Source organism: Lepisosteus oculatus, chromosome 28, assembly GCF_040954835.1.
Source record: "Lepisosteus oculatus isolate fLepOcu1 chromosome 28, fLepOcu1.hap2, whole genome shotgun sequence".
NCBI lineage: Eukaryota > Metazoa > Chordata > Actinopteri > Semionotiformes > Lepisosteidae > Lepisosteus > Lepisosteus oculatus.
This window is the reverse complement of record NC_090723.1, coordinates 8,423,645-8,448,562: the sequence shown is the minus strand read 5'-3', so window position 1 is coordinate 8,448,562 and position 24,918 is coordinate 8,423,645. Positions and strand designations below refer to the sequence as shown.

The following is a 24,918-nucleotide window of genomic DNA, read 5'->3' as shown; positions in this document are numbered from 1 at the left end:
TGGTTACAGCTGTGCATTGCTTTTGATTGGCCTCGTTTGCCATCACATATAACATTATGCAGATCCTTTAGGCTCAGGTTCTGTATAAACCAGTTTCCTCACGAGAGTTATTCCCGTTCTCCCCTCTCCCCCATACCACTGCTTGTATCTTTGTTTAACTTGCCGTCATTGTAAATTTCTTGGGTTTTTTTCTGGCACTGTAACAATGACTAACGTGTGTTAGTCTTCTGCTCAGATATCCAGAGATATCGATATTCTGAAAATGACTTTTTAAGTTCAAAGCGAGAACTGGCTTCTCATGAATTTATTAATTTTCTCAGAAGGGAGAACCAGTGTACAGGATGTCTTTTACATCACCCAAACAAAACCATACACTAATGGATGGGGTCCTGGTTTTGAATTTGCCTTCTGCTGATTTTCAACCATTGATATAATTATTGCAGTGCAGCAGGGAGCTGAATTTGACAGGGAGTAAGAAAAAGAACCATTTTTATTTTGCGTATTTTCTGAATCCGTGTTTAAAATCACTCTGCATCTGAATATTGAAGTCGTGCTGCTGTATCCGCCCATGACTTGCCGGTGGTCTCAGAAGGCCAAAGTCAATGCAGTTATAAAGAGAGCTCACACATTACTAACTGTCTAATAGGACTTCTATGTATAATGACTGGACTGTGTATTGTGTACAGACATATTTCTAAAAAAAGCTTTAAAAGGTAATTGACAAGTAATTAAGTTTAAACTTCCAATGACCATTTATGACTATAAAAAATGTAACTGGCCACAGGACAAAAAAAAACTTCACATGAAATTTAGCATCAGTGATACACTACTTGCTAATCTTTTCTCTAACCCATACTTCCCAAATCACAGCTTTCGAGACACATGAGCAGCAAAACTAAACACGCGTGAGTGTCTTCTGATTTTATGGACACTGTAGTAAAATGGTCTCCCATCAAGAGTTTCACTTGGGTCCATGTAAAGCAGGAAGGTGGACGCACCCAAACCCACGTCCCCTCTTTAGCATATGGGATAATAAAAACCTACAATCCAAAATAGCCACATCCCAAAACACATGGCCCACTTCGCCCCCTGTGCTGGACTCCAGGGTCCATCTGCACCACCCTTTCCATTAACACCTCAGGAAACCCCCTGCCTTGCAGAACCTGCAAGGGCACAGAAGGCTGGGTGGCCATATGTCCAGTGAACCTCCTGAGCTTCCCCCAGACATACGTAATTCTTACAGAACCAACATGGAAATTATACAGTGGAGGGTTTGTTTTTCTATAGATTACAAGGGCACAGCTCGCCCTGTAATTTTCCTTGAGTAACACTGCCTGAAATAACCCCGACCTCTTGTACAAAGCTGAAGTGTACGTGATAGTGCCTAGGATATCAGGAGGTGTTCCAGTGCACAGGGCTGGCGAGGCCACTCTCCTGTCCCCTGAAGACCACCACCATACCTCTGTAATCAGTGTTTTATACAGCTGAAGCCAAATGACTTTTCCGGATTCAAACCGCAGTAACGGTGGCAAGGATCTGATCGAATGATCATGGCACTTCTAAAAAAGACCAGGCTGGGGCACATTTTTTTAGCAGAAGGCATTTTATAACATGAAACCTGAAGGTCTGCTGAGTTAAGCAGTCAGTGTAGCATCTGTAATTGTGGTGGTGGTGTGGCTTTTTAGTCAAACTGAAGCATCAGCTGTGAGAAAGAGCTAGCAGCTTCACGTCTTCACAGGAGCAAGCATTGACTTGAACTGCCTCGGTTGCACCACACAGGACTTCTAACTACGGTGCACGATTTGAAAGGGGAGCCAACCATTCAGTCAGCTTTCAGTATAAAAGAAAGATAATGACTATTGTCGAATTGTGTGCCGAATTAGGTGTCGCCAAGCACATTTCCCAGCAGGACATTGTGTCCCTTGTGTGAATCTGGGACACAATCATACAAGGGACACAACGAGTTAAGTGGTCACTTCCATCAAATACCCCCAAGTCTTTCAGATAAGAATGGAATCAAGTACGCAAACTAAAAAAAGACCAGAAATCAAAAGAAGAATTCGACATGATAGCAGGAAAAATTATGTAACTGAAGATGTGCAGTTAAAGTCCAATCATTCATTGAAGAAAAATGCATTTCTTAACCATACCTCCTTTCACTCTCAGTGAGTAAATTATGACAGCCTTTTAAATTATGGACAAGAAAGTTAAACTTAAACAAGGGCAAATGAACATATGAGTCAACCTCTAACTTAACCTAGCTGTCCCCGAATATAGAAACAATTACAGAGTCCACTTATCCCATACACTTTGCAATAGTTCAGCATATCGTCATTGGGCAAGCTACCTCTGACCAGAATGCTACTTTCTGAAACATTTGGATCTCACACAAGCATGGAAGATTTCTTATCTCCTATTCAGATTTCCGAGACCCACAGAATAGAAATAATCGATAGCACATTCCCAAATTCCTGGAAGTTTTACTCACATTTTCATGGACAGAAAGGACAACATTTTCATGGGATAGATAAGAGTATAATCAAAATGAGACTTTTGTGAAGAATATAGCTTTGCAGATTCCACTAGCTAAACCAATACTTCTTCTAGACATTTTAAAGGATAATTATCAAGCTGAAGTCGACATTAGCGATCAGATCTCAGCCTGCACATATCCTCCTGCATGAGAGTAGCACAGGCAGAAAGGATGAGATCATCTAAATTAACCTCTCTTTCGGGTCTGCCGTCCCGGCATAATTTTAAAAAGGCAGAAACCTTCCTTTGGAATTTTTCTTTGGGAATGTTAGGCCAATCTGAACTTTGCTGACCCTTTAATAAACAGCCGCACCATGAGGCAAACTGCACTATTTTTCTAGGAGCCCATTTGAAGCGGTAGGACCGACACACAAATAAACTGGAAATGTAGTGCGTTATGCAAGTTTCTCTTTCACTATTGCCAGCATTCACATTTTCCAGGCCTGCCGTCTTCCCGCAAATTCCGAACTTGGTAGGCCTGGAGCTGGGGACTGGAGCGGGAGCCGATGTCAATGACTGCATGTAGCAGCAATGTCTGCTTGAGGACAGGCGCTCCGGGCTCCCCTGATTGCTTTTCCGAATGTGCTCCTTTCATCCCTTGCATCACGCCTCCTTCTCTCCCTCTCTCTTCCCCCCCCCCTCCCTCCCTTCCTCTCTCTCATGTGGAATATCGTGGGTGGCACTGGAACGGCAGCGGGGTCTGTAAATAGCTCAGAAGCAAGCCCTCCATTTCTGAAACCCAGATTTCCTTTTCTGAGGTTAGGGCAGAGGCTGGAAGTGCTGTGCAGCAAGCCTCCAGTCGCCATGGGAAACCGCCGCGGCTTCGCCGGCAGCACTTCAAGAGGACCGCAGGGCTGACCAGATGGCCCTTGCGGAGCGTGGTCCTGCCAGCCCCTCCCCCCACGCCCCACCCCGGCCATCATGGTATCATCTCCTTTAACCGTTTCGGGCTTGGCAGCCAATCAAAGCTTTTCCCAGGGACCGGATTTTCCAAAGAGAGGCCTGTGGATGGGGCAAGCAAGGGAAGGGAAGAGGGGGGGGGGGGGGGGATGTCTCGCCCAAGTCATCACCCAAGAGTGCAAATACTCAAAGCGGCTCGGCGCTCAGGCTACGTAGTAAACATTTCAACACCTGTCATCAATGGCTCTTTGCAGTTTGGAAGAGGAAGTGTGATGGAAACAGGGCTATGCACACAGAGAAGACAGATTTCAACACCTTGTTTCCACTTGTTGGGCTCTAGATTGTAGTCCTACTATACTGAGCGCCACGGATATCTCAGGAAGGCAGCATTTGTTTGATGTACTTTATGAAAGAAGACAGAACTTCCTGCGACTGCTGCTTATCTAGGACCTGCCTCAAGGCAGTAATAAAAATACATGCCTAGAAATATCACAACAATAATAATCCATGTTTTAAATGTAAACACATTCTGTACATACACATACTCTGTAAATATACAATGAACAGTATCAATCGCAGGTCTCCAAACATCTAAATTTGTGTTTGGTTTCACACACCACATGAAAGAGACCAGATGAAGAAATTCAAACATGAATCCTTAAACTTATAAATGGTGATTTCATCATTTTTCTTCTAATCTGAACTCATGGATATTGTGAGATGCATTTAAGCCTCTTCTTCATCATGGGTTGTGTGTTTGAGGATTCAGAGTAATTATAACAGCAACATTATATTATTATTATTATTATTATTATTGCAAAGAAACAAGAAAAAAATCTGGGGAGCAAAGAAAGAAAGAGAAAGTAAAAAGTCTGATTCTTTATATCAGAGCTAGAACAGCACTAATTTCCTTCATCAAACAATGAGGCTCTGATATGAAGTACATCAATTACACCAATTCACCAACAAAGTAAAAAAAAATATGAAAAGTTTTTGCTCAAGCATTTCTTTCTGTTGATTATCATTTAACTGCTTTTCATAATAAACGATAATTCAGCATGCAGGTGTGGGATCTAGCCTTTCCAGAACCACACCATGTGGTTTTGCATCCCCTGTAGGATCACAAAGAAAGGGGCCTCCATGCCTCAGAACGACCACTCTTCAGCTGAACCACACGTTCAATGAAGTGGTTTGGCAAAGAGCTCGACAGCCGTATTAAGGGCCCTTGAGTTATATTTCTCTGAAAGAGAGAAGGAGAAACCAGAAGGCATTAGCTCAGCCCAAGAGAAACATGCTGTGGGACATTTCAGATTTCTCAGATATGGTCAGAGCTCAGCTTCGTTTGGTTGGTCAGGAAAGCCGAAGAAGGAAAATTCAGAGTAAGGGAATATTTCTGCAGTTCGTAATGCTCTCTCGGGGGCATTTCTTAATGCAACTATGAAATGTTGCAGACACTTCTTATAAGAATAACCCATATTTGATGGTACAAATAATTTGCTTAGCCTGCATCTCTTGTAGCTGCTCAGCAATGAAAGATGCAGAATTGGAAGCCTGTAACTATCTACGTGTCCCCTCAAAATATTCTTCATACTCTACCTAATTTGTCTGCCAAACTCAACAGCACGGATTGGGACAGCACAGAAATACCTCTTTCATCAGTGAGAAACAATCAGCAGGTCCTGGGGGTCTGTGGTGAGCAGCACATTCTAGGATGTCCTGTTGAACCCTGGAGGTGCCCACTACCACACGACAGCAGTCCAGTCAACACTGGGCTTGCAGCAGGGACTTTCAGTCTTGTGGGGGTTTAGTCTGGGTGGCCATGCGCTTACTGTACACTGCATGGCAGAAAGCTGGAGAAATAACAAATCACACAAGTCTTTCTCACGGAAATGTGACAATCAATAAATCAGTTTATGTAAAAATTCTAAACTTCTGTTTAATGACTTCAATGAGAAAACGACTTCTGCTGTAGGAACATGACATTTAAACCAAATCAAAGATACCAAAGTAAGTTTTTGTCTTAGTAAATGGATCTTACCAACAGCCTTTAATGAGACTGTGATGATAAACGAAGAGATTTTAAAGGGGATGGTTTATTGTTAGCTATTGAAATAGTGTCTCTTTTAATCTTCAAATCAACGTATATTTTACTATGCCCCCAGCAACTTTAGAATAGTTTGTTTCTGTTAATCATTTAGTTAGCATTTAACTTATGGCGATAGTAGATGTTACATGTAACTGTAATATCTATGTTTATTAGCTTTATAAAACTGATGGGTGTAACAATAATAGTTTGTCCAATTAATCAATTAATTAATCTCCTAAAATTCTGAATTGCTAAAGTACTAATACACATGCTAAACAAGTCACGCATAGATTTTCATTATAAGTGGCTATGAATAATTTAACAGGTTTTTAATGATATTGAAAATTTAATGTGCTAGTGTTAATAAAGTGTTTATTAATAAATAAAGCGTAAATGAATGTGTTAGTGTTATAGAACACTGCTACTCAAACTATTACTACTCAGGTTTAAAGCTTTGCTACTAACATGCAATTAAGCTTTATTAGCGACTGATTATCACATTTATTTGACTATTCACACACTATTATATTACATTAATAAGACTTTTATAAACCACATTACCCTAGATCTAAACTATAACCAATAAATATAAATCTTATTGAGCTGTGTAGCATGAACTTGTCAATTCAGAAAAGCGATACAAAATAATATAGACCAAAAAACACCAATACAGCATATTTCAAACGTTACAATGTAGGGACACAGAAAGTACTGCTTAATTTTGACAGAGAGCCCAAGTCGATTTTTTATGTTCCAGAAGCACTTATACAAGCAGCAGCGTGAGTGTGCTCATAAAACCAGATGAAATTCATTACACCTAACTTTTCAAGCCCTTTTGTTTTTACAGGAAAGCTGCACGCTGCAATTTTCAGGTCCATTTTTACCCAGGACAATATTTTTTGAGTCCTCTGAAGGCTCCACTTCCTTTTCCTGTGGTCTGAGAGGCCCAGCGAGCGTGAGGGAGCAGCCAAACCAAGCTGTCAGGGCACGTCTTGGCCACTCCAACCAGTGTATCCAGGACAGACAAGGCCACGAGAAACTTTTAAAAAAATATAGATCACTCCAATTTATTTATATTTTCTGCGGTTTTACATTTTGCATCCCAGACATCCAGTCCTCGGGAGGATACTCCTATAGAAGCAAATACAGCTTAATGGTTTTCTATTCTTGCTTGTTGCAGGACAGTCACAGAAATCCATCCATATCACTGACATTCCTACAGGTGTGCACTTTACTTTAGCAGGATTTCAGGACTCAGGTCCAACACCTGTCTGTGTACTCTTCTAAGTAACAATAGGCATAAAGGCTTGTTTTGTATTTAAGATGCCAGCCGTGCATTCTTCATCACCAACTCTTCCAACGCAAAACTAAAACATTCATTGCTTTGTACTCCACAGAACAACAACAGCAATGACACTCACACATACAACATTTTTACAACAATGTCTGCCTGAGGCATTGCGGTGTTGGGTGATATCAGGAGAAACGATAACAGATCTTCCTCACCCAAGAAGGGAGACAGATCTTCATGAGGAATGGAATCAATTAACAATGCTTCATTCTGACAGCAGGGTTTGTGGCCTCTCGCCCATCCTCTTGTTTTCCTGTGTGACTTTTAGCATCTTTGAGCACCTGGCACGCATCCAACATCATAACAAAACCACCTCATTCATATTTACATCAGAGTTTTTACAATACATAAATTAAAATAAATAACTCGGAACCCACAAGCCCTTTAGAAGACGTTGATCGCGGCTTTTCCGCAAAGACTTAAACTGCAGTAACCCAGTGGCAGAGCTAGGACTTGCATAACACCGACCTCTGTGGATTTCTGACAATAGCTCTTAAGACTCCACTGTTAGTTTTCCATACAGAGTGGTTGGCTATATGGGTTTCAGTTAGTTTGTTGTAGTCCTTGTGAATTGTTCTTCTGTGTCATTGTATTCTTCAGAGGAAATGAGATCATTGAGGTTTTTCTGATCACCATGATCTAACTGCAGACTGAAAATCTCAAACTCATATTGTTTTTAAATGCACACGTTTGTGTGTTCAAAATGCACAAAGAGATACTGTATTTCAGTTCCTGTGTTCATGCAAGACTTAAACATCCCTGATCCTAACCAGATCACATCAAAACATGATTTAACTCCCCTTTTGTTGAGTTTAAAAAAACATCTGGCTCTTTTAATTCAAATTGTCATTTCGTATGCCTAGAACTACAAATTAAAATGATCAAGAAATGTACAAAAAGGTTCATTTAAAAATTGCAGTTTAATCTCGGGTTGTGCAATTTTAGAATGTGCTGAACACTTGTATTTGATAACTGATATTGTACAAACAGCCAAACATAAAAATGGCAAACATATATATATATGATTATCACATATTTTGGCATCTGTCATTTACAATAGCGCTTATTGAAAAAATGTTGATTTTGGATAGTTCTAGTGCGTTCTAAAATGATATCTATCCCACAATCCAGACAAACTGGCTGAAGAATCTGGCCTAGTGTGCTACTAATTATTACAATCTACAGTACACTACAGCACTAACAGCACCAGGTACTGACTCATTAAAATGTAAAATCACTTGTAGCAAATTAAATTAAACCAGTAATGAATGAAGGAACCAAACCTTGTGTAAAAAAAGGCAACAAAAATGAAGGCCATTTTCTTATGTCACTGAATTCAAAGCTTTACTTAACAGCTAACTCACAAACCTACTGCAGGTGGCTTGACACAACAGGGGCTATTTATTGCAGGGTACTAGACAATTAAGTTCAAAAAGGCTTAGCCTCATACATGTCAGAATCAGACTTCAAGACTGACCAAAGATTTTGGAAAAAAGGCAACACAGAACCTTCCCTTTTTTCTAATGGTTTTAACATATTAATGGGAAAATACGGATCTTCAAATCAGTGAACAGCAGTACACCACAGATCATCATAACACAGATTAAAGGCTCATAACACCGTAAACCTCCATCTCCGTAGACTAGCTGTGGGGGCACGCAGTGTGAAAGCTTTTACGCAAATTGTAAATGGTCTGTAATCAAGACAAATAAGCTGTAATATCTCTATGCCGGTTACCCTCAATTTCCCATGGGACTCAATAACTTTACGCGCTCTCTCTTTTTTTCTCCACGTCATACTCTTGTGCTGCAGCTAAACAATCTCCAGAATGCCAGATTAGCTGGGGAGACGAAGACTTCACCTCTGCGAGCTCTTCCCAAGCTCCAGTCCCCATCACCGTCACATGCCCCTGTGTCTCCTCGGGCCTTGGCCTGCTCACACACGTCAGAAACGGTGGCTAAGCCCTCTGGTCAGGCTGGGCGCCAGCTCATGCCGAACACTGGGAGCCTTGTGTCTTGTTTTAGGAGCCTCTGGTTTTCTCCCAAGCTTGTTTCAAAATACACTGTGGCTTAGCGGAACAGCACTCTCAGCAATTCAGACCAGAGCCATGGAAAATTTAGGCTGTTCAGAAGACGAAGAAAAAAAAAAAAGACGAGGGTGATTTATACGCTCATTTGCAGGAGCAGGATCATTCTTCCTCCCCCCTGATCGTTTTAACAAAGAGACAAAGGAAAAGGAAAGGAAAAGTAAAAAAAAATGACAGACCCCTGTATGGCGATAATGCTTTCAGTGAGTGTAAAAACTGTGACCTCCCATACGTACAGTATGTGTAAAAATATGACAGCAGAGGAGGAGAAGCACAGATGCAACATGTGAGAGTGCAAAATCCAAACCATTTTTCTTTAGCTTTTACAAAACCTGCCAGACCAAGAACAGCCTTGCATTCCAACAACAGCAAAATTCTCTATTTATATAAGGTTTTTCATCTACTGTATGCATCCAGGTCTGATGTTGGAGAGCCACCTTGTCTTCTGGTTTTCATTACTGCCAAATTCTCAGTTACCTAATTGCACCATTTATTGGCTTAGAGATGAATGTGATCTTTAGCCACCTCGATTGAAGATCCTGAAGGACCACAGTGCTCCAGGACCAGCTGGGGAGTCCACTGGTGGTGTGCCGATGGAGTTATCGACTATGTGTTTATAACGAAGGGCTGCTTGATTTCTTTGGGCTTTAGAAGTGAAGGCAGTGCTATAGAACTAATTATAATATTTTAGCTCTTCAGGTCAATGTGTCACATATGGGAAGCTTTATTCCCAATGTAATAATATACAATTACAGGGCCACATAACCCATGTGTCTACACTTCCTGGTACACTGTGAAGGCCATGTGGATCATATCACAGCAAACCTCTCATATATGCACTGTGTCTTAACAAGAGCAGCAGACTAAAAAAAGGACCTGTAAAATTAAATATGTGTTTGTTTGGGTGAACACGTTTTGGCTGATTTACGATGTGCTGACAAAAGATAGGAGATCTCTGGCACCAGATCTGAAGCTTGATAGAGTGATTTCAGCAACAGTCACTGATGTGTCAACTGTTTTCTCAAAAAACATGCTTCAGCCTAATACTGAATGATAATGTTGCATTGCAGAAAAAAAAACAGTTTGGCTGGGCTCAGGGTTCAGTTTGAATACAGGCAAAAACTGATTCATTGATCCATCTCCATGTTTCCTATGCAAATGAAGGTAAGTGAGAGACAAACCATGCAACTCCATCTTAAGCGGTCATTATCTCATGCTGCCGCTTAATTTGTATTTTCAACAGTTAAAACCCTTTCAAATGGAAAGTTCAGTTTAGGATTTGCCAAAAACATCTTGAGATTATTTGGCAGTCCTTAATGTGTTTAAAAAAATACACACAAATCTACTTGAAAGGACTGATCATCCCAGCAAGGGCACAAGTGCGGCTCATTGCACAGCTGACTCTGAGTCCAAGTTCTTTGATAAGACTCTCTGACACTTTACCTGGATAATTACAACCTTCCTAATGATGTGTTTTTATTTTTTCTGCTCTGTAATCACTTTCATTTTTCTGTGGTGATACTCTGGAATTCACAGCATCACAATGTCATGGAGAGGTGAACCAGCAGAGGCAAGACATGAAAAAAAAAGATACCCTAATTGCCTGGATAAGGCCACATCACCGCAGACTACAGCTAATTCTGACAAACACATGGGATGACACACGTTTCAGAAGTCAACCAGCAAGGACCGGATTCACCAATGTTCATGACACATACTAATTACAGGTGAGGAGCAGAAAGGTCAGCTCTTTCTTGTGCCTTTGCAGGACAGCTGCAGGCAAGTTCCTTGACTCATATTTGTCAGCATGGTACTGGACTTCGCCTGATTGGATCACACTGTGGATGGGACACCAGGCCCTTGCAGGGCAGATACATGCAGGCAAGCAAACCGGGATCTTTCCAAAATTTGTTTTGATCTGTACACATAGTCGTGATGGAGCCAGTGAGAGGATGGAAACGTACTCCATTCCAAAATCAGTCCTTTGTTTGACCTCTGTTCACAAATTCTCAGCCTGAAGTTTCTAAAACCTCCTCCAGGACACAGGCTTTTAGCTTTATAGGGGCAAAGCGACTTTAAATGAGAGCCAATTAAGTTGAGAAGAGAGCATCCCTGCCACAGCACATTCAGTTTCTGTGCTTGTGCTGTCTCTGTCTACGAGGGGACAAAACAGACATCTGGTAACTTTAGAAAACAAGAGATCTCTCAGTGTAGATCCAAACAATATGTCTATCAAGACACTCTCCCAAGCGTTCTTGGTGTGATGCCAACTACTGTGGAGGGAAACTTCAGATCTGGCTGTAAAGAAGTCTGTTACAGATTCCTGCTACCAGATGTGTCTCTCAGTTGACAGATGTGCTTCACAGTTGACAGATGTGCAACGATATACCAAGTAACAAGTATTCATGCAGTAGTTGCATAGCATGTGCCAACAAATATTTCCATTTCCTTTATCTTTTTCTATCTTTCACAGCTTCACCCTCCCATTTCTAATTATCAGACCATTACAACGATTCATAAAGCTAGAAACTACTTACATAAGTCAGTTTTCAATGCCTAAATGATCAAAAAAGAAATTAACTTGAATCAAATGGCTTCTAGGTGTTCAGCCAACAGAAGTAATTGTCATTCTGTTGGTGTGCATGCCTTTTCACAGAAAAAAAAATGAGTGTTCATTTTCTTCAGTCACTTCAATAGCTGAAGAAAAAACGTTCCAATCAATTATCAAGTCTATGTTATTTTCAAAGGCATGTATACACTGCTCTCTCACCTTGACAACAGGAGTAAAGAAAGATCAGTCTTCTACTAGTCAGCTGTATTCTACATCTTGGCATGGTGCTTGTTGTACAAATGTGTTAATTTTCTGCCATTTTGGTATATTCCATTAATCTAGGCCAGAAAACCATTCTCAAAAGAGCTGTGGCATTGTTAGAATTAAAGGTCTATGAATGCTACTTTAATACAGAGGTTGTGTCACCTTTTCCACTAACAGTGTACTCACTCGCAGCTTCCACATCTTAAAGCCTGCATCCAGATGTGCTTCCAAGGACAGAGATAAAAGAAACCATTTTTTAAAAGGAGCGTAATGAGGCAGACCAGACCGAAGTGTCTAGTGTGGCACTATACAATTGAACACCACTCCTCTTTGATTCCTACGCGCTGAGTGCAAAACTGAATTTGCAGCGCAGCGCTTAATACAAAGCATTTCAAAGCAAATAAAAACACAGTGCAATACTGGCTGGCATACGACTTCCAGCACTGCACGACAGAATCTACACTGTATGTTTTCAGACTCTTTACATTATACAATCAGCAATGCAGCTGTCTTTCTCACTGGCCAGTCGCTTCCAGAACAGGACTTCGAACTTCTAGTCCTAGGCGGTGCAGTTACATGGAAAGCAGCCAGATCCAGGGCCTATACAGTCCCACCAGCACTCTGGGAATTGTGCCTTGGGATTCCCAATCCCAATTTTATAATTTTATACTGCCGGGCTGTTTAAAACAGCAGAGCTCAGGAAATCTCAATGGTGAAAGGTAACTTATTATTGCCACTTCTTTCTTTCTCTGTGGGGAAACCGCAGTAACAATTCCACCCAGCAAGGAAAAACACAAACAGTGCAACTGTTTCCCTATTTAGATGTTTGCTGCACTGAACCTACCTTTTGAAGCACTTCAAAGCACACTCAGCACCATTGATGGTTGTGTGTTTAATACTAACGGGATATGCCCGTAGCTATTGTGTGATCTATAGAAACCCAACCTTGATCCTACAGCGAAACCGAGGAATTTCAATTCATCTTGGTAGGGGGGTCTCCACCTCTGCCAGTCTGCCTCCTTACTAATCCCTGCTCTCAGAAGCCCTGAAAATTCCTCTGGCACTTTCTAGTGCCTACCAACTGTAGCATTAAACACTGCAAAATTAGAAGGCCTTTCTAGCGCAGACAAAACATAAATAGAGAGAGAGAGGGAAGAGGGAGCCAACAAGTAGCAGTGTGAAGAGATGCGGCACAAATATTAAAATCTCCCTCTCTGACTGGGGGGTCTCCGCTGGCAGATTAGGGCAGATTCCTTGCGCTCCAGGTTGTGTGGTGTGCAGGCTTGGCTTGTCTTATTTATCCCACAAAAGCCGCACATGAGGGAACTCATCCTGCTGCGTGTTCCTTTTTTTTAACGCTCCAAGATGGAAAACGCTCTTCCCAAGGTTTGCTGAAAATAGCCTCATGAGGGTAAAGTACAAGACAGCTCTGCCTGGTGCGAGAGATTCATACCTCATAGCTAGGCCTCGTCATTCACACAACAAGACATTCTTTCTCATTGAAAAAATCAAGGGTTCTAATGTTTAGGGAAAACCCAATTGACATCAATCTCCTATTTGATTTCCTATTTATTCCATGCTGAAACGAGAAGAAAGAAAACACAACATTTCGGCCGTGGAGCCTCCTTCAGGTGTGGTGCTCCCAGTCACACCTGAAGGTGTTCCCACGTTGCGTTTTCTTTCTTCTCTTTTCAGCCTGGAATACACCTATTACTTGTTCCTTTGCTACTACAGAAATGCACAGTATTCTTACTTTTCCCATGATTATTCCATTCTGACATCATACATTTACATTCCCTGCCAGAGGAAAAGTAAATGTTTGACTAGACCTCTGTGTTTTACTATGTTTTCCTCGGTGCTTAAGTGCTTCTTACCTTATATTTATCATAGTGCAGCGCGTTAAACCTTGTAGTGAGTATAAGGAGAGGCCCAGGTGGAGAGCAATGCTCGGGGTACAGAGGTACCAAACCGGGGGTACTTTGCGAACAGACAGCCTCCGTTAATACCAGCTCCACTTCCCCTGGTCACAGTGGGGCTGCATATCAGTGAATATAGTATTTACAGAACATTATTACCTTAAGGCAAAGCCCGGTGCTGTATCTTTAAATGGGACCTTTAGAAATATTTTTTTTTAAAAAAAACATTAAGAGAAGAGAAAACAAAAAGAAAAAGAGAAAAGAAGGGGCCCTCCTTCCCCAAGTCATCTCCCTGCCCACACAGACAGAGAGAGGAGCTGGGCGGATGTCAGGCCACATGACATTTCAGTCCTTCCCTGTGTGTGCGCTGTTTTCTTTTTTTCCCTTCCCCTAACTCACTCCTCTGCCCTTCAAAGCTTCAACATGTCATCTCCTACCACAAAAACAGAGGTGGGAAGACTCACTGGCGCTAGAGCTGCCTCAGGGTGTCTGGCAGCCACTGCCTACAAATACAAAAAAAGGACGATGTGTATTAAACAAGCCCCATAAACCCGACAGCATCAAAGCGTGCACGCGGAGATAGGCTGTTATTAAGGTAGAAGAGCTGAGCCCAACGTTGAGGCACGTCTGCATGGCTCTGTTTAAAGAGACACTGCATCATGTTGCCTGAGCTCTCTCAGCAAAGCCTGTCTTTACCGTTCCTTACCGCATCCCCCAGCACCCCCCCACCACCCCGAAGGGGCGACTTAAAAAAATCCATAATGTACATATAAAAAAAAAAATCAGCAAGGAGGAGAAGGAATTTTTAGGCTTTGTGAGAAAGACAAACGAAATTACTCATAAGCCATCTCAGGGCATCTCCACCAGCTTCAGCGACTCACATTTCTGTACAGTGCTTCTCATTACAAGTGGCTCATAAGTCAGTCCCAGCCAAACCACTGATCTTGCACCGAGCCCCCATGGCTACAGCTCACATACCAGTCCACAGAAAGACGGGGTTTTCTTCCTTCTTGCTTTTATCTGACATCTGACTACACTAGCAAAAAGTACTAAATTTACAATTTTTGATGTAGGGAGCAGCTCAAACGCACTGATTTATTTGCGTTTCTGTGGCCTCTCAAAAAGCTAATGCCTGGCACCAGCACAAAGTAAGCATTCTAGGGCACTGGCTCATGTTTGTAATACTCACTTGACCAAGAAGGAATTGGTTTGCATCGTCTGCTTCAACCCAGCAGCAAACGCATGAGACTGGTGCAATTAGTCATTCCTGGCTTGTGGATTTAAGTCTAAAATACGTCCTAGGATATTCTGAAAATTACATATACAGATAAAATAATGAGAAAAAAGATCGACAGTACCATGAATGATAAATTACATTAATTTTAAAATGATTGCAATGTCTTAGAAAAGTATGATAAAGTGTTCTCCGAGACTTCTAACCACACAGTTTACTGCTAGCCTAAGCGGGAAAGGGCCATGTTCATTTACTGTGTGCTGTGCAGTTTGTTTGGTTGTTTGTAATCCTACCGAAGGCCCTGTTTTCAGGGAGCATGATTATGTGTAGGGCATAAAGAGAGCAAAGGGTTCTTGCTTCCCATGAGGTGTCGTCAGTTGTTGTTGACCAGGCTGGAAGAGGAGGTCAGCAGGAGCCTAGAGGTTGCAGGGGTCAAGGTGCATGGAGTTTTAGTGCACACAGCATATACTGTAGTGCAGCCTAGGCCAGCAGGTTGTGTATTTTATTCATATGCCCATAGCTATTGGAGAATACTGATGTTATTTTTGTATGTAGGTTAACAGCACAGTCCTCAGATTAATAAAGGTACACAATTCACACAAAAAACAACAAACACGCTTGGAGCAACAGATTTTCTTTATACCCGCCTTGATACAGTAACAGCTTATTAATATTCTTATACTAAATTAGTTTGTCATGAGGCACCATCAGTGCTTTTGTCACATTCAATTACCCACCTCCACCCAGGTTATTCCCATATACAATGAGTGAAGTTGGTAGGTTATGTGTAGTGGCAAGATGTTTAGCAGAGCTCTGGGTTGGACAGTATATGGTACAGCACCTGAAACACCTGGTCAGATCCTTCTCTGCCCCTCCTGATACCCTGATATCCTCCTGCTGCTCTGAGACCATATGAGGGTGCCTGCTCTGCCACCAGTGCAGCTTCCTGTCCTCTCTCAGTGCTGTTGGGCGGCTATGCTGCCGGTCTGACTATTTCTCATGAACTGTACCAGACTTCTGCCACCGTGGGGAGCAGACTGAAACGTGCAAATGGGTCCTACCAAACACAGGTGAAACTTCTCCACTCAAATCAACAGACATTGGTTTCCTCAACCATATAATTCAGCTGACACTAATGAGATAAGGTGCTGCAGACTCTTAAAGGTATAACACAGGTTCATTTAGGAAAAAATCAAGTCAATCAGAAACCAGAAAGGAAAGAATTGGTTGCACTGCTCTGCTTATAGGGGCCAAAAATATTATCCTAAGATAACATTAGGCAAAAGATCATCTTAAGATTACTGGGTGATGTTTTCATATACCTTTTAAACATATATAAACTATTTGTTGGGGGGAAATTATTTTATGAATAAGATTCATCAAAGAAGACATGAACCAATTGCTCTCTCACCAGAGATACTGTACCCATCTCACGGACGTACTTCTGATTTCCGGAGCAGTGCTGAAGCACACGCTTCCCTCGGGGCTTTTCCGAGCAGTAAACAGGTTAGCCTTTGGAGAAGAGCAAGGAAACTGGCTGTCCCCCGAAAGCTAGGAGATGTCAACGTCTGATCGACAAGCACTGAGTTACGTTGACTGCTAAGCATCCGAAGAACCTACCAACAGGGCTGAGTGTGCTGCCAGGAATGTTATAGCTGTCTGAAGTTAGCCAGTAGGTGTGAAAGCCCTACAGTACATTGAAGCTGCTGATAGAAGAATTCTAGTGATAATAAAAAGTCACGTGACCGATGCACTTATCTAAAGAGACCGACAGAAACAGGGGTACGCTATCCACAGCAGCTGCCAATGAGTTAATCTCACACAAAAGGCAGAGAACAGGGAGTCTGGGTTTGAACTGGTAACCCACTCGTAGCACCTCCCTAAACAATGTCCTTTAATATCATATAACCATATAGATTCATACAATATTGTCACAGGAGGACAGTGTTGCATGAATCCAGTAACTGGAACAAGACGTTACAGGACAGGGCCCCGGATCTACACTCACATCTCCTGTTTACTGAACTCTTTATGTTTCTTGAAGAAAGTGCAGTAGAGTCTTTGTGAGATGGCACCAGCCGCCTGTGTGAAGTGGAGGAGGCGAAGGCAGTGCCAGGGCAGCCTGACACACAATTCTACCCTCCCATGGACCTCAACCCTGGCCTGGGGCAGAATAAACTTCCTTTAAGCATGCTTTGAAAAATCACAGCTGATAGAGTTTTAAAAATATTTCCGAATAGTGTTGATGGTACAGTATACTGTGTGAAAGTGGTATCAGTCCACTGGATCCCAAGAGCGGCCATTACATCTGTGAGCATTTCAACCTTTTCCCAATTAATACTGTAGGTTGACAAAAACTCAGTCCAACTGCTTTTAACAATCACGCCTTCAACTTTTCATTTCTGATTAATTTTATTTATATTACTTTTAACTTTTGCATTCTTTATCATGAAATATGATTCACTTCTATCATATTTGCTACAGGCAAATCGGAATAGCACAAAGAAATGTGCTCTGACTGTCAGGACCATTTGTTTCTGCCAACAAAATAAACTCTCTCTTGTTAACATAAATAAAAAAGTTTGCTTGGTGGTACAGAGGAGCAATAAGAATAAGAAAGAAAGTTTGCCCTGTGACAATTTCCAGAGCCATCCCTACTAAATCCTAAAACACCTGGTTCATTAGACCCTGTGGAAATGCATATAAATATATATAACCTAAGGACTAAGGACTATAACCTTAGAACAATTCTTCACAGAGAAATGAGGCAGTAAGTAACTCACATCTTCCCTGACTAACACTGGGGAGACTTACCGTCTATGATAGATTTGTATCATATGCTGTACAAATCTAGGAGATTAAAAATAAAATAAAGCTTAACAGAACTTTAGTGTAAACAGACAAATGGTCACACAGAAACCATAAAAAAAAACATTTGCGTTCAACGATAACAGCAGAATCCATCTGATTTACATGTTTTTGCTTTCCTGCTTTTATCATTTATAGTAGTGCCAGGCTATCGCTTGCTGTGCCAGCTGTATCCGAGACCCCCTGGCTGCTGCCACAGTACAGGCTTGGCATTCACCTGATAATGTAGAAGGTGGCATTTATACATGCAGAATTGGTCGAATATTCTACGATGGAAGGACAATTAAAGATCCATACAAACTGGTGACCTTCCACACTGTCTCCAAATTGTGGACAGCAAAATTAAAAATGACAGTGTAATGTCAGAAAAGAAAGACCGGAGCTGGAGGTGAACCCTTTTCTCTTTCAGTCTTTGGCTTGCTGTTCACATTCTGTATATTGACATTTCCAGTACTGTGTATCTCCACATACAATAAATCTGCTCTGCAAGCTCCTTGGTATAGGAGCCTACGAAGAAGCGGACACTGCAGTGTCTCTGAGAACATGTAACACAGTGGACAACCCCAAGCTGCTCCGTTTTCACCTGAGTCAGTTCAGGACATTAGCCAATTAAACTTCTCAGGGACACAGGGAATCTCATTTGGTAGGAAGGGCTACAAAACACATCCAATACAGAGACTTTCAAAGAAAAAAGTAAAAACTGTGAATACCACCTTTACTTTATTCATGAAGACACAGCTCCCCCTAATGTCCAACAACTAACTTTAAAATATTTACATCTATTTTTGCACTGTTCAGCTTTGGCTTTAGGCCATGATAGTTGTAAAAGGTTACTACAGCTCTAACAAGATAAATGGAAAATCCACTGAAAATATGCAACTATATATATTCAGTGTATATAACATAAAGTGATAATAGGCCAAGTTATCATATGTAAGAAAGTAAAATGTTTATTTTCAGAGAAAAGCTGTGCAATGTTGTAAAGTGACACATTTTACAGACATAAATAGGGCTCAAAATGGTTGAACGATTATGTTTCACATTTACAACTTCGACTTTAAAGATATTTCTTCAGAAAGGTTTTTAACTAAAAACAGCGAGAGATTAAAGGTTGCACATTCATTCTTTAAGATACCTGACATGTGACATCTCTGTTATCCCAGGGGGTATTTAATGGACATGGGGTAAGGCTGCATTGCTTCGTAAAATTAAAGACGTAAAGCCAAAATGAAACATCTTGATATGGTTTCATGACAAAAACATATTAGAAAAAAAACATTACAAGCACTTTTGTAGTTGCTTTTCTTTCTACCTTCATGATATACATTGTAAATGACTGCGCTGTGATAAAATTCAGAAATAAGGTGACACTGCCCTCTACTGGAAAACTGAAAATATACATCTGATAAACAGAATTGAGCTTTAAATTAAATAAATGGCTAACTGTTTCAGCAATGAAGGATTACAAAAACAGATGATTGTTTTTTTTAAATAATTTTATATTGTAGACCTAGACATAAGAATGCTTTTGATGATTGGTTATCACCAGTATGAGCATGGGTTTGTTCTGGAACGTTATTAAATAACATTTAATGGGACGGATAAGGATTATAGTAAATTCTGTTAGTTTTCCTTGTGAATGAAAAGTGGAACACATTGAAATGTTTGGTAATGGCTTCTTCTAAGCACATACATATTGACAGAAATAAGTTGATTTCTAATATATTGTAACAATACAAGAAAGGACATGTGTTAAACTACTGATTGGTCAATGATATTCTCTACTAAATTAAAATGGATTTTTTTGCAGCTCAGCAGAAGCAATTCTTTCTGGCCAAGTGGAATAATGGAGGTTATTTTTGAAGGGTTTTTTCAAACCCTGTCAATAAGATTACCAGATGAACTTTGAGAGTTAACCTTGAAGAGCCAGGTCATGTATTAGAAACACGTAAGGGAGGATCTCTTTAATATCAACTTGTGGCTACACGCAGTGTGGAATCTGGCACTGGCTCCCTTAACCAGCCCTTCTACACTTGTCATTCGCTTTGAATTAAGATCCGCACAGTCAAAGACAGTGGGCTGGGCTGCCCTGAGCTATCATGTGTCGCCAGTCTTTCATTCTGCTGCTTCTTTTTTTGGCGAGCTTAAATTCCTGCCTTGAGTAGCGTGAGGGCAATGATTTTGTCATGACATCTCAGCAATGCAGAAAAGATTTTATTTTTTCCAGAATGCATGAGTGCACCCACCAAAGAAACTGGAAACAGAAAGAGAGAAATATTTGCGCTGAAAGCCAACACCTGAGTTAAGCTGCTTAAATGTTCACATGCTGGAAAATCTAGAGCTGAAGACACCCAGCCCTGGGAGCAAACTGAGGACATGGCAGGCAAAAAGTGATAAGTGGTAGTGGTATAGGAGAGCACTTCACAGGAATCCTGACTAAGCTTCAGAACAGGTAGGCCTTGTAGGCTACATGTAAAAAAAAACAACTGTAAAACTCTGCATTTAGAATAAATGCTAATCAATTCCATCAATTTATGTAATATATTGCACTTTTTCAGATTTTAAAACACATTTGAAAAAGTCACGTAAAACAAACAAAACAAGTCTTAAATAAAATGTTAAAAATGCATTAAGGTCAAAAAGTACTGATACATGGATCAGTTCAGGGTCATTTGAATTCCAAGCACTGCCACAGAAGAGTATATGAAAATTTAACAGAATTTGAAGCTGAAGGTTCCCTCACCTCCTACTCCCCACTGAAAGGAAAGCTTCATATTGCACATCACATTACACAGCTGCAATGAGTAACTTTTGTGCGATCTATATTTTTACAGTTCCACATTTGTTCTAGGACATGCAGAGCTGCAGAAAGGTCCTGAGGTCTAAAAGATCAGCAATTAAGTCGTTTCAGATGGAACTTTAGCTCTGCCGAATCAATGACACCACATGGCAGATGGTAAAAAGGTTGATATTCCTAAAGCAATGTGTTCATGTACAAAAAAAAAATTCTTAGAAAAGGGAATGATGGAATAACAGTACAACTAGGAACAACAGCTATGACGAAAAAACGTACCTACTACTGTATATTGAACTAGATTTCTCATTTCTAGGGGCTACACTCCAATACTGGTCAAATAGAGGAAAAGCAGTGTGGTTAGGCATTGCAACCGTTACAAGTTTATATCATCATTAAAACCTAGCAACTTCTACTGCAAAATGACCTGAGGTCATGAAACGGAAATACTGTCCTTCTGAGAGGGCTGGTAAAACTGGCATTAAAAATCAGCTTTGTCACGAGGAAACCTACAATAAAATCTCATTTCCACCTATATTAAAGGACGTGCACTAGATTAGGAAAATGAAGAGACCTCTCGGAAATAAAAGGCAATATGAAAACAAACAACCTGCAAGCACTCAATAAAATCTCCTCTGATGACAGATCAAGCTGTGAAGTGATCCTCCACATCAGCCCGCACCTTCTACCTCCTGGCTCCCTGCTCATCGGCTGAGTGACAGCAGCTGTCAGCGGGAGATTACGCCACAGAACGTCCACATTCAGTATCAGATAACAAAACAACAGGGCGGTGTCTCCAGACGAGATTCAGGACGTGTGCCCACTGCACAGTGCTAAGACACATTACGCTGAATGCAGAAGGAGGGACATAAACATCGGTTTCACCTGTGGCCTCCGCCTTGTCCTGTCAAAATATTCCCATGATGCTTCTACAAAACGTCTATGGCTTCAGAATTATTTCCTTAATATCACATCTCGGAAAACTGTTCCGGGAGGGCTGTTGGGGTTGCAGATTTTATTTCAGCTCAGCTATTAATTATAAATTGGCTCTTTACTGGCTTAATTGGAGTAATTTAACACCTTCTGGTAGCTCTTTAGGTACTGGTGCTTTAAAGACACCTACAAAATACACAGAACAAAAGAGGAGGGCAACATTCAGATAAAAGTGGTTCATTTGTTCAGTTTTAGTCACATCACATACTGTAATAACCTCCCCCTTGGAAAGGGACAATGTGGAGAAGTCACTCACATTTAAACTACTGATCCTCCAGGATCAGGCCTAGAGACTGCTGCTTGAGTGGCAGAGTGATCTTTCACAGTAAACTGATCAATGTGATTTAATCAACCTGTAAAACAGGAGTGCATGCATAGACAGTGTTATCTAGTAGCTTTGCCCAGTGTGCCACACAGGGCCTGATGCAGAGGCTCATACCCATATCGTGGGCAGTGAAGTGCTGGAATAAGCCTGCATCACGGTACTGTTCAAGGTTACTCAACGGCTTTGCAAAATTAACATTAAAAACAAGAACCCAAATTCTGTTCATAATAATTTTGCAAACAATTAGGCTATCAAATGTTTGTAATATATTTTCCGATTCCATTTTAACCATGAAGAAAACTAAAGCAACTGTAATCCAAAACTGTAGTAAGAGGCATTATATGGATACAAAGGAACAAGTAATAGGTTCATTCCATGCTGAAAAGAGAAGAAAGAAAACACAACGTTTCGTCTGTGGTGCCTTCATCTGGTGTTTTCTTTCTTCTCTTTTCAGCATGGAATAAACCCAATACTTGTTCCTTTGCAGCCTACGCATGCTGACGCAGCTCCCCACCTGAACTGTATGGATATGTCAGGCCAGATGATTTTCCTGCAGTTCTGCAGGAAAGCCCCATGGTGGTGCAATAACCTTTTCTGCAATCTGTACAATCTTGTCATGTCACAATTTTGATATTCTTTCATATTGTTATCGTCCTTTCATAATAATAATGTGGACATCTCTCAAGGAAAGCTAAACCAGAACGGTGGCCTTTAGGGTTGGGTTTCAGAATTAAACTCTTGACCTTCAGCAGCCAGCAGCTATATCCCCCTGAGACACAACCTGCAGCCCACTGCAGCTCCGCAGGTGTGAGCCTGGCCAGTACCTAGAGGGGAGTCCTCCCAGGGAAGCTAAGGTTTCTGCTGGAAGAGGTGTTTGTGGGAGCAATAGGGAGTGCTCTCCCTGAGGTCTGTGTGGGTCCTAATGGCCCTGTACAATGATGAGGACGTGATACTGTAAAAAAGCACGGTCCTTTTAATGAGGAGTAAAACCGAGGTCGTTAATCTCCGTTTTCATTAAAAATCCTAGGGCATTTCTCGAAAAGAGTACGGGTCTTAAACCTGGTGCCCTGGCCAAACTTTCCTCTGGCCTTTACAAATCATTGTCTCCTAATTATCCCCATCTATGAACTGGCCTCATCACTCTGTTCTCCTCCCCACTGAGAGCTGGTGTGTGGTGAGCGTACTGGTGCACTATGGCTACTGTTGCATCATCCAGGTGGGGCTGCACACTGGTGGAGATGGAGGGGATCCCCATTACCTGTAAAGTGCTTTGAGTGGAGTGTCCAGAAAAGCGCTACATAAGTGTGAGGATTATTTATTTATGACTGACAACTTTCAATCCCTCTTGCCTCTGCTACACTACAGCCATGTGCATCCTTTCACATTTCTGTCAGCATGCTGTGGCCAAGGCAGGAAATCACAATATTTGTAGCGAATCACACGCAGACATCGGTTTTGTTTTTATCTTGCAAATTACTTCCTATGCCCCAGCATTATTTATGGTATCGCCTCCTGACTGTTAGAATATCTTAAATTACGAAAAGAAGAGAACAGCCTGAAGGAGGGGATGAAATGATGGCAGAAATTCATCCCTGGTTCTCATCTTATTAAGAATAAGGAGCTTCCAGGCCTATCGACACAGTACAATAAATTAAAGGGGAGGCCTGCAGCCAGAGTGATACAATGTGAAGTATTGTTAGGGAGATGTTAGCCAGCAATGGGAAGCAACAGAGCCCAGCGAAGGAAGACAGCCATTTCTCTTGATTCAGTCCTGCTGAGTAGCAAAGCCTTGAGATGTTACAGTGGCTCAAGCACTCAATCCAAGAGGAAATTAAAAACACAACTCTCAGGCCCCATCTCCAGAGACAGCACAGTCAAGAAACAAATGAGGTAGAGCCTACTCCAATCTTTAAAAAAAATAAAAGCAAATTGGTGCAGAAGAGTTGCAAGGGCAGCCATACAGTATAACTGGTAAAAGAATGTAGACATGAGAGTGAAGCTGAGGGCAGGCACAAGGCCAGCAGGCTAAAATCTAATATTTTACCTTCAATACTGGTTAACATGCAGGGGAACTTTGTGCATTTGAAACTCCAGGTAGTCCAACACAGCTATTACTGAGTACCATTATAAAAGAACGGCACTGTGAGATTAAAACGTGCACTAATTGATGGAATAGTGTAAGAAATCTCCGTAAGAAATCTAGTGTAAGAAAAGCCGGGACGTATGTCAGATCAGATCACTTTATTAGCCATGTACAATCTCTTGCATTAGGAATTTGTCTTTTCACAAACCCCAGCTTGCTCTCCATGAGACACACAGACAGGGAGAGAAACTGGGGGTCAGAGCACAGGGTCAGCCATTGTACAGCACCCCTGGAGCAGTTGGGGCTAAGGGCTTTGCTCAGGGGCCCGACAGAGTAGGATTCCTCTGCCGGCTGCAGGATTTGAACCGGAGACCTTCCAGCCACAGGTGCAGATCCTTAGCTACAGTGCCACCGTTCCACCCCATGTGCACACGATATGAATAGCAGCCATATCTATGTCTGTGTCTTTATCAGGCGTCCTGCATAACATACAAAGTTATTTGAATTGGCTCTAGAGAGAACTTCGGTTATATTTTCCATGCACAGAGTAATGTAATATACAGAGGAGAAATAAACAAACTCCTACACTCATTTCAACACATTCTTTACGTTACATACGGTAAGTGAAAATGAAAATTTGTATGTTAACATACAGTATTTGTAACTGTTACCCTAAGAACATAATTTGTATCTCTGTTCACAGAAAACCAGCAAATGGTCTGCATTGCGTTGTCTGCTCTGCACACATTCCCCACAACATCCTACCAACATTAACAAAACCCATTTATTGTCTCTCAAATGATGAACCTTAATTCTTCTTAATCAATGTCAAAAGCTGGATGAGGCTATGAAACAGAAATTGCACAATTAAGATAATTACAAAATCAATTAAACACAAATTGGTCCAGGCGTTACTCTAGTTGTCTTTGCTTTAA

At 41.3% G+C, this 24,918-nt stretch overlaps 1 protein-coding gene across 5 annotated transcripts in view; it reads right to left on the bottom strand.

The window, feature by feature from the left end:
* Positions 1–24,918, bottom strand: part of LOC102698037 (homeobox protein Dlx4b-like) — a 156,946-nt gene that overhangs the window by 111,288 nt on the left and 20,740 nt on the right. For 3 of the 5 annotated variants that reach the window (XM_069185562.1, XM_069185565.1, XM_069185567.1), the window contains exon 2: positions 5,080–5,282. The exons of the other annotated variants lie outside the window; for them this stretch is intronic. The gene's annotated coding sequence lies outside the window, so the exon portion shown is untranslated. The remainder of the gene's footprint in view (positions 1–5,079; positions 5,283–24,918) is intronic. 5 annotated transcript variants of the gene reach the window in all.